Raw genomic sequence first — 9346 nt, forward strand, 5'->3', positions numbered from 1 at the left:
AACAGCCACATCAGCTTCTGTATGAACCACTTGCTTGCTACGCTATAAAAACCCCTAGACTGTACGCGCTCGGTGTGACTCTGGTGACTGCCACCTGAGCTCACCCCTGCGCAGGTTTGTTATTTTTTTTTTCTTTTTCTTTTTCTCTTGGCCATAAAACTTTGTCTAAAACTCTCCAAACGTCTCCAGTGTTTGTTTTACCCGGCGAGTGCAACATTTATGGGGGCTCGTCCGGGATTCCCATTACGGGAATTTTGGCTGGGGACAGGCGGAACAGCTCGAGCTGGTGAGTATTTTGTTGTGGAATTCCTTGTTTCTGTAATCTGGCTTTGGAGCATTTGCAGTCTGTGGTGGCAGACAGGACGCTGCCAGTGACCCACCCAGACACTCGGGCCAAGGGCAGGATGCTGCCGGCCGAGGTTTCTGTTTCTGTCTGAAATTGATCGATCGTTTTGAAGTAGTGAGCTCACTCGCGCCGCGCCGCGCTGCTGTCTGGTTGTTTGTTTAGCCTGAATGACTGTGTGGGAAATTTTGTGTATTGCCCTCCTGGGATTTGCTGCACTGTTGTGTTTGGTGTTAATTTGTTTGCCAGTACAGTGTGATCAATGTTCATCTATCTGGATCACCCTGCTTATAGGGTGGGGAATCCTGTGTGTTGTCTTTGTAGGACTAGAAGCATACCTGGCTAAGAAGAACAAGTACCGCGAGATGGGACAGCAAGAATCTACACTTAAATCCCCTCTTGATTGCATTTTAAGTAACTTCTCTGATTTTCAGAAGAGAGCTCAGGGTTATGGGGGACCTCCACCTGATCGAGAAACTCTCCGGACCTTAAGCCAAGTGGAGTGGCCATCTCTTAAGGTTGGATGGCCATCTGAAGGAACCTTTGATCTGCCCATAGTTTTTGCAGTAAGAGCCATTATATATCAGGTGCCTCATCCAGATCAATATGTGTATATAGATATTTGGATAGATATAGCTACAGAAAAACCTGGGTACATTAAGAGGTGCATAAAAGCTAATCAAAAGGTTAAGAGAGCTATTTGTGTGAGCGCAGCAGACATTAAGCCTCGCCCTCCCTCCGCTCCACCTGCACCTGAAAAAGAGCCTCCCAAATCATATCCGGTCCTTCCTGACATTACTGAGGATATAGTAGACCCTGTAAATTATCCTCCTCCTTATCAGAAGCCCAGGAAGCCGGATTCAACTGTGCCCGAGAATGTCCAGAGTCCTCCCCACACTCGGGGGGAACCCCTTATGCTCAACCTCCCTTTGCTGGAAGTGCCCCAATGTTACCTCTTAGGGAGGTGCTGCCCCCACTAGATGAAGGACCACATGCACCGTCCCAAATGATTTATATTCCTTTCTCTACTAGTGACCTTTATAATTGGAAACAGCAGACCCCATCGTTTTCAGAGAAACCCCAGGGGTTAATTTCTTTGCTTGAGACTGTTTTCAGGACCCATCAACCAACTTGGGATGATTGTCAGCAGCTTTTGCACACTCTGTTCACAACGGAAGAAAGAACCCGCATTGGCCAAGAAGCTGAAAAAGTATTTAAGGAAGATGGGGGCACTGAAAGGGAACTAGAGAGGATGCTCCCCAGGAGCCCCCCCAGTTGGGATCCAAACAATATCAGGGATAGGGAATCGCTTACCCAATATCGCCGGGCTCTATTAAGGGGAATAAAGGCAGCTTCTAAGAAACCAACCAACTTTAGTAAAGTAGGTGAGGTAATTCAGGGTAGGGATGAGTCCCCTGCTGCATATTTAGAGCGGCTAATGGAGGCCTACCGGGTTTATACCCCTATTGATCCTGAGGCAGAGGAAAATTGGAGGCTAATAAACATAACCTTTGTCACTCAGGCAGCCCCATACATTAGAAAGAAGCTCCAGAAAATAGAAGGATTTGAGGGAAAGAATAGGAGTGAACTATTAGAAAACATAGAGAGTCTAGCGTACTATCACCAGCACCCACCTGCAGGCAGGTGGCACAGTCAGTATGCAGCCCAGTATAGCAGCAGAGGTAGAGAAAGAAAAGGCAGCCAGGCTGCAGCTGGCTGCAGGAGAAGTGGCAGGCTCCCCTCACAGTTTCAGGCACTTGCCCCTCCCCCTTGGGCACCGGCTCAAGGGCTGTGCCACTGCTTAGTCAGGCAAAAGATAACAGTACAGTAAGCTAGAGGTTATCATCACTTTGCTACAGCCCCTGCCCTCCTCTGCTTTGGCTCCGGGGAATCCCCGCCTCCTATCTGGAGCTAGACCCAAGGAGAAGATTTAGGGAATACGGCCCCTTCTAAAACCACTGCTTTAGCCATAATAGAATTGTATAGTCTGTCAAATACAAAGACTTCCTTTTTGTACTAAGGATCTGTTGTTGTAAAAAACATTTTCTATGTTAGAAATGTGTATGTTATTTCAACAGTCTTTTGTCAATTCTCCTTTTCATTTGCTATTTCATAGCCTGTGATGTTAAAATTTTAGTTTAAATATTAGGGGATATATAATAATTCAGTAATTGTTAATTGTTCAAAGTTAGGTCACAAAACCCAGAGTAATAAATATTACTATTGATTGGCTTAATAGAAGAATTCTTAACATAATAGGTAGAAAGGAGAACTCTAGAGATTCCCAATTTTGTTCTCTTAGTCAAGCCCCTCAGTGAGATCTTCTGAGCATGGCTTTTAAGGTCTATAATGACCAAGGAAGTAACAGAAAAGGCAAATAAGGCCCAAAGGAAGTCAGGAAATACCAACTTTTGGCTCCAGTGCCCTAAGGGGCTTGCTTCATAGCATTTCATCAAGGCCCTGCTCCAGAGTGGAAAGAAAGGTCATTGAACTGAAGTCTGCCAGGCTTCCGGGCCCCACCGGTTGACATGTCTGTGCTGTGGAAAGAGGGACATGAGAAGGTAAGCTGCCCCCTTGCTCCATGGAGGGAGGGTTCAGTCTCTTCTAGCCCTGCTCCAGCTACCTGTGACCTGACCTTGCCCAGCGTGCTGGGAATTGCCACTGAAGGCCTAAGAACATCGTTCACGAGCCTAAGGTATTTCTTCCAAGTAGCAGATAAGCTAATAACACAAGGGGCATCTACTATGCCTTGCTTGAATATTTAAGTTTTATTTATCCCTCAAAGATCTCTACTGTGGGTATTGACAGTCTGGTTTTATTTAATGTTTAGTATCTCCTTTATTTCTCTTATCTCAATGCCCCATGCCTATTATAGGCTGGGACCTGCTGCTAATTCCAGCTAGAAGCAGTGGTCAGTAGGACTTAAACTCTAACTGCAAAGTGTAGAAATGTAACACCCTTTCCCTAAGTACTTACAGGTTTTATAGGTTACTCAGCAAACTGTTCAAAGACTGTCCAAGAGGCACTTCTAGCAGTACACCACCCAAGGACTGACTCCCACCTAGACGGGTCCAGACACCATGATCCTGACAACTCCCACTACTGCCAAGGTAGAAGGCATACCCGCCTGGGTCCACCGCAGCCGGCTGAAGCTTGCAGTCCCAGCAGAGACACCTTTGTGGACAGCGAAGACTGACCCTGCCAACCCTTGTAAGCTGACCCTGAGAAGGACCGCATGCCCTGCTTCAGCCACAAACCAGAAGTTAACTGGTCCACGCATGGAGACCTTGGGGAGGGAGGGAAACTAAGGTAAAGGAAAGCCAAGCAAGTCATCTTAAGGTTTGATGCATGTACTACTATGAGTCATACAGAAAGGGGATGTAAGTCCCTTGGCTGAGAGAGAAGCTATAAGGTAAATGAAAATTATGTATGTGCTCATAGCTACCACTATAGAATAATCTGTGAATATTGGTCATATGTCCAATAGGCTACTTATGAAAAGGACACCTCCAAAAGCAATCTTTAAAAGAGGATTACTTAGTACTAACTTAGTCTTTGCTGAAGGTTAAGGTTTTTAGGAATTAAGAATTCTGATAAATTAGAAAGGAATTGTATGGTTTTGATAATAGAAGGTATAAGGTATAGAGGTACTTTTGAAAAGAAAAGAAAAAGCAAGTTGTTATGAAGGCCAGTTATTCCTGGATAACAAAGTGCATAAAAGTTGAAAGTTTGTGTAAGTTGCAGAAGGTTAGTGTAAGTTGCAGAAGGTTTGTGCAAGTTGTAAGAAGTTAGTACAGAGAAGAAAAATGCAAGGCAGAAAGAAATTAGTCTGTAAAGCTTGTAGTACTAAGGGCACACTATCAGCATGCCAGCACATACTAGGGAGGACCCCTGACCTAATTAGCTTATAGCTACAGCTAAAGTAGAAAATTCTCATGAACCCCAGCCTTATACCATTCTCCCCACTGATGAAGAATCAAGGATTTGATTTATGCCCAAAAGAGATGGGGGAATGTTAGATTCAGGGAGTACTGACATGCTGAGGCTGCCAAGAGTGTACAAGGTCCCTGTGATGCTGAGAACAAAGAGTTCAGCAACATCCTGCATTGAGTCAGAGACCCTTATCAGAAGTTTATGTTTGAAATTCTCCACTGAGTAATACCCCTCCCCCCGTAACTGCGCACGACCTCCCTAGCCAATGACTAACAGCCACATCAGCTTCTGTATGAACCGCTTGCTTGCTATGCTATAAAAACCCCTAGACTGTAGGCGCTCAGTGTGACTCTGATGACTGCCACCTGAGCTCACCCCTGCGCAGGTTTTTTTTTTTTTTTTTTTTTTTCTTTTTCTCTTGGCCATAAAACTTTGTCTAAAACTCTCCAAACGTCTCCAGTATTTGTTTTACCCGGCGAGTGCAACAATCCACAGAATTTATAACTTGTTCCACTAATTATTCATTGTTGTTGTTTGTTTCTTCTATCTTATTGCCTTTATTATTATTTCTATTTCCTCCACCTCGGTCCTTTTATTCTCTGCCCATCTTATGCTTCCCTTTATTTGAACTACACTACCCATGAGTGTTACATTTTATTTCTTTTCTTCATCCTTACTCTCCTTTAGGGTTACACTCCAAAACCCTTAACTCTCACTCTCTCCCCTTTTGTTTTTTTTTCTTTTCCTTCTTTTCTTCCTTCGTTTTTCTCTTTTTCTTATTTTTCCCTTTCTATTCATTTCTTCTTTTCTCCTTTTACCTTTCCTCCCATTCAATCCTCAATCATGAACAAATTATTTAATTTGGGACTCAAGTTTTTTTTTGGTTTTCCTTTGTTTGTTTTTGTGGCATTTTGTGTATTTTTTACGTTGCTTTTTAACTCACTAGCATTCCTCCCAACCCAAGGTCTCCATTATATTTAGTCTTCACTCCACTTAATACAACCGATTTTTACTTATTATTTTTATTTTATTTTTTTCTTCTTTAATTATTTTTTTCTCCTTTTTTCTGTTTCCCACTTATTCCTCTCATTATATCTCTTAGTCGACCATCACTTACAAGCAAATTATTTTATGCTTGTCTAAGATTTTCTCCTTTTTTTTTTTTGCATTTAGTAGGTCCCTACTCCCTTTTTTGCCCCTTGAACTCTTCACCCCAAATCAGGCCCTCCGTTATAGGCAGTTTTTGTTCCATTTAGCATAATATAATTCACAGGTCATCATGATATTTCCCTAAGGAGGGGAGAGGAGGGAAAGAGAAGAAAGAAAAAAGGGGGAAATAATAAATTATTACTGTTTTTTTTGTGGGGTGTTTTCCTTTTTTTCCCCTCTTTTTTATTTTTTATTAATTTTAATTAATACTATCAACAAGACCACCCTCAGATGCCAATAAGAAAAAGGAAATAGAATATTATGGATACAAAAGATAGAGAGGTAACACAAATAGATGTGGAAAAATCTCTGGAGAAAAGATTTAACATATTGGAAGCCTTGGAGCTAAATGACAGAGAATTTAAAATAGAAATCTTAAAAATACTCAGAGATATACAAGAAAACACAGAAAGGCAATTTAGGGAGATCAGAAAACAACTCAACGATCACAAAGAATATATTACCAGGGAAATTGAAACTATAAAAACAAATCAAACAGAAATGAAAAACTCAGCCCTGGACGGTTGGCTCAGCGGTAGAGCGTCGGCCTTGCGTGCGGAGGACCCAGGTTCGATTCCCGGCCAGGGCACACAGGAGAAGCGCCCATTTGCTTCTCCACCCCTCCGCCGCGCTTTCCTCTCTGTCTCTCTCTTCCCCTCCCGCAGCCAAGGCTCCATTGGAGCAAAGATGGCCCGGGCGCTGGGGATGGCTCCTCGGCCTCTGCCCCAGGCGCTAGAGTGGCTCTGGTCGCAATATGGCGACGCCCAGGATGGGCAGAGCATCGCCCCCTGGTGGGCAGAGCGCCGCCCCATGGTGGGCGTGCCGGGTGGATCCCGGTCGGGCGCATGTGGGAGTCTGTCTGACTGTCTCTCCCTGTTTCCAGCTTCAGAAAAATGAAAAAAAAAAAAAATGAAAAAAAAAAAAAGAAAAAAGAAAAACTCAATTCACAAGCTGAAAAACGAGGTAACAAGCTTAGCTAATAGAACAGCCCAGATAGAAAATAGGATTAGTGAAATAGAAGACAAGCAACTTGAGGCACAACAGAGAGAAGAAGAAAGAGACTCAAAAATAATAAAAAATGAGAAAGCCCTACAGGAATTGTCTGACTCCATCAGAAAGAATAACATAAGGATAATAGGTATATCAGAGGGAGAAGAGAAAGAAAATGGAATGGAGAATATACTCAAACAAATAATAGATGAGAACTTCCCAAGCTTGTGGAAAGAACTAAAGCCTCAAATTCAAGAAGCAAACAGAACACCGAGCTTTCTTAACCCCAACAAAACCACTCCAAGGCACATCATAATGAAGATGACACAAACCAATGACAAAGAAAAAATTCTCAAGGCAGCTAGGGAAAAGAAGAGTACAACATATAAAGGAAGGCCTATTAGATTATCATCAGATTTCTCAGCAGAAACTCTACAAGCTAGAAGAAAGTGGACCCCAATATTTAAAGCCCTGAAAGAGAGGAACTTTCAGCCAAGAATACTATACCCATCAAAGCTATCCTTCAAATATGAAGGAGATATAAAAACATTCACAAATACAGAAAAGATGAGAGAATTTATCAGCAGAAAGCCCCCACTCCAGGAAATACTAAAGGGGGTTTTCCAACCAGATTCAAAGAACAAAAGAAAACAAAACCACAAGTAACAGCTCCACCAAGAACACAATAAAACCAAACTTAAACTGTGACAACAAAAGAGAAAAAGGGGGGAGAGGATGGAGATTAACAGTAGCAAAGGACGATGAAGTGCAGAAATACTCATAAGATAGGGTACTACAATGAATATGGTAGGTACCCTTTTCATTACTTAATGGTAACCACCCTTGAAAAAACCACCACAAAAACACTTGACTTAAAAAAGGTAGCAACAGAGGAAAGAAGTATGGAATACAAACAAACAAAAACAAATGATAGAAAAACAAAAGAGAAGAATCAAACAAGATACAAAACTAACAGAAAGCAATTTATAAAATGGCAATAGGGAACCCACAAGTGTCAATAATTACACTAAATGTAAAGACCTATATAACAAAAACTACAAGGCATTGTTAAGAGAAATAGAGAAAGACACAATGACATGGAAAAATATTCCTTGTTCTTGGATAGGAAGAATAAATATAATTAAAATGGCCATATTACCCAAAGCAATATATAAATTTAATGCAATTCCCATCAAAATTTTTATGAAATTTTTTAAAGAAATGGAACAAAAAATTATCAGATTTATATGGAACTATAAAAAACCCCAAATAGCAAAAGCAATCCTAAGGAAAAAGAATGAAGCTGGGGGCATCACAATACCTGACTTTAAACTATATTATAGGGCCACGATAATCAAAACAGCATGGTATTGGCAGAAAAATAGACACTCAGACCAATGGAACAGAATAGAAAGCCCAGAAATAAAACCACATATATATGGTCAAATAATCTTTGATAAAGGGGCCAACAACACACAAGGGAGAAAAGAAAGCCTCTTCAACAAATGGTGTTGGGAAAACTGGAAAGCCACATGCAAAAGAATGAAACTCCACTACAGCCTGTCCCCGTGTACTAAAATTAATTCAAAATGGATCAAAGACCTAAATATAAGACCTGAAACAATAAAGTACATAGAAGAAGACATAGGTACTAAACTCATGGACCTGGGTTTTAAAGAACATTTTATGAACTTGACTCCAATGGCAAGAGAAGCGAAGGCAAAGATAAATGAATGGGACTATATCAGAATAAAAAGTTTTTGCTCAGCAAGAGAAACTGATATCAAAATAAACAGACATCCAACTAAATGGGAAATGATATTTTCAAACAACAGCTCAGATAAGGGCCTAATATCCAAAATTTACAAAGAACTCATAAAACTCAACAACAAACAAACAAACAATCCAATAAAAAAATGGGAAGAGGACATGAATAGACAATTCTCCCAGGAAGAAATACAAATGGCCAACAGATATATGAAAAGATGCACAGCTTCATTAGTTATTAGAGAAATGCAAATCAAAACTACAATGAGATACCACCTCACCCCTGTTAGATTAGCTATTATCAACAAGATGGGTAATAGCAAATGTTGGAGAGGCTATAAAGAAAAGGGAACTCTCATCCACTGTTGATGGGACTGTAAAGTAGTACAACCATTATGGAGGAAATTATGGTGGTTCCTCAAAAAACTGCAAATAGAACTACCTTATGACCCAGCAATCCCTCTACTGGGTATATACCCCAAAACCTCAGAAACATTGATATGTAAAGACACATGTAGCCCCATGTTCATTGCAGCACTGTTCACAGTGGTCAAGACATGGAAACAACCAAAAAGCCCTTCAATAGAAGACTGGATAAAGAAGATGTGGCACATATACATTATGGAATACTACTCAGCCATAAGAAATGATGACATCAGATCATTTACAGCAAAATGGTGGGATCCTGATAACATTATATGGAGTGAAATAAGTAAATCAGAAAAAAACAAGAACTATTAATACATGATTCCATACATTGGTGGAACATAGAAACGAGACTAAGAGACATGGACAAGAGTGTGGTGGTTACCAGGGGTGGGGGGAGGGAGGATGAAGGAGGGAGGGAGGGAGAGAGTTAGGGGGAGGGAGAGGGGCACAGAGAAAACTAGATAGAGGGTGATGGAGGACAATCTGACTCTGGGCGAGGGGTATGCAATATAATTTAATGACAAAATAACCTAGACATGTTTTCTTTGAATATATGTAACTTGATTTATTAATGTCATCCCATTAACATTAATAAAAATTTATTTAAAAAAAAATCCTCAGAAGTTTGCTGAAACTTGCTGCATAGCAAATGTCTCTGTTACATGTGCTTCTCTG

The 9346-nt window shown here is 41.1% G+C and overlaps 1 non-coding gene across 1 annotated transcript; it reads left to right on the forward strand.

Annotated features, from left to right (window-relative positions):
• The first annotated feature begins 5998 nt into the window (after window positions 1-5998).
• Window positions 5999-6074, forward strand: TRNAA-UGC (transfer RNA alanine (anticodon UGC)). Its single transcript has one exon. It is a non-coding gene; the product is annotated as a tRNA-Ala (tRNA).
• The last annotated feature ends 3272 nt before the right edge of the window (window positions 6075-9346 follow it).

This window comes from Saccopteryx leptura, chromosome 4, assembly GCF_036850995.1.
Source record: "Saccopteryx leptura isolate mSacLep1 chromosome 4, mSacLep1_pri_phased_curated, whole genome shotgun sequence".
Taxonomy (NCBI): domain Eukaryota; kingdom Metazoa; phylum Chordata; class Mammalia; order Chiroptera; family Emballonuridae; genus Saccopteryx; species Saccopteryx leptura.